Here is a 1,850-nt window from a genome sequence, read left to right as displayed (position 1 = left end):
ATAAGATGATCCCTTACTAAAATTTCAAGGTATAAGTGTTCACCCTAAGTATGCACCGTTGCGACAGTTCTTCGTGCTGAGACACCACGTGATGATCGGGTGTGATAAACTCTACGTTCAAATACAACGGGTGTAAGACAGTTTTGCACACGCAGAATACTCGGGTTAAACTTGACGAGCCTAGCATATGCAGATATGGACTCGGAACACTGGAGAGCGAAAGGTCGAGCATGAATCATATAGTAGATATGATCAACATAGTGATGTTCACCATTGAAAACTACTCCATCTCACGTGATGATCGGACATGGTTTAGTTGATTTGGATCACGTGATCACCTAGATGATTAGAGGGATGTCTATCTAAGTGGGAGTTCTTAAGTAATATGATTAATTGAACTTTAATTTATCATGAACTTAGTCCTGATAGTATTTTGCAAATAATGTTGTAGATCAATAGCTCGCGTTATTGCTTCCCTATGTTTTATATCTGTTCCTAGAGAAAACTAAGTTGAAAGATGATAGTAGCAATGATGCGGATTGAATCCGTGATCTGAGGATTATCCTCATTGCTGCACAGAAGAATTATGTCCTTGATGCACCGCTAGGTGACAGACCTATTGCAGGAGCAGATGCAGACGTTATGAACGTTTGACAAAGCTCGGCATGATGACTACTTGATAGTTTAGTGCACCATGCTTTACGGCTTAGAACCGCCACAGAGCATATAAGATGTTCCAAGAGTTGAAATTGGTATTTCATACTCATTCTCGTGTCGAAAGGTATGAGACCTTTGACAAGTACTTTGCCTACAAGGTGGAGGAGAATAGCTCAGCTAGTGAGCATGTGCTCAGAATGTCTGAGTACTACAATCACTTGAATCAAGTGGGAGTTAATCTTCCAGATAAGATAGTGATTGACAGAGTTCCCTAGTCACTATCACCAAGTTACTAGAACTTCGTGATGAACTATAATATGCAAGGGATAACTGAAATGATTCCCAAGCTCTTCGTGATGTTGAAATCTACGAAGGTAGAAATCAAGAAAAGCATCAAGTGTTGATGGTTGACAAGATCACTAGTTTCAAGAAAAGGGCAAAGGGAAGAAGGGGAACTTCATATAGAATGGCAAGCAAGTTGTCACTCCCGCGAAGAAGCCCAAAGCTGGACCAAAGCCTGAAACTGAGTGATTCTACTGCAAAGGAAATGGTCACTAGAAGCGGAAATGCCCTGAATATTTGGTGGATAAGAAGGATGGCAAAGTGAACAAGGGTATATTTGGTATACAGGTTATTGATGTGTACCTTACTAGTTTTTATTGTAGCCCCTGGGTATTTGATACTTGTTCGGTTGCTAAAAATTAGTAACTCGAAACAGGATTTACAGAATAAACAGAGACTAGTTGAGGGTGAAGTGACGATGTGTGTTCGAAGTGGTTCCAAGATTGATATGATCATCATCGCACACTCCCTATACTTTCGGGATTAGTGTTAAACCTAAATAAATGTTATTTGGCGTTTGCGTTGAGCATGAATATGATTTTATCATGTTTATTGCAATACGGTTATTCATTTAAAGTCAGAGAATAATTGTTGTTCTGTTTACATGAATAAAACCTTCGATGGTCATACACCCAATGAAAATAGTTTGTTGGATCTCGATCGTACTGATACACATATTCATAATATTGATGCCAAAAGATGTAAAGTTGATAATGATAGTGCAACTTATTTGTGGCACTGCCATTTGGGTCATATCGGTGTAAAGCGCATGAAGAAACTCCATAAAGATGGAATTTTGGAATCATTTGGTTATGAATCATTTGATGCTTGCGAACCGTGCCTTTTGGGCA

This window comes from Triticum aestivum, chromosome 3B (genome assembly GCF_018294505.1).
Source record: "Triticum aestivum cultivar Chinese Spring chromosome 3B, IWGSC CS RefSeq v2.1, whole genome shotgun sequence".
In the NCBI taxonomy this organism is placed as follows: Eukaryota; Viridiplantae; Streptophyta; class Magnoliopsida; order Poales; family Poaceae; genus Triticum; species Triticum aestivum.
The sequence above is the reverse complement of the archived record's forward strand: the minus strand, read 5'-3'. Positions refer to the sequence as shown.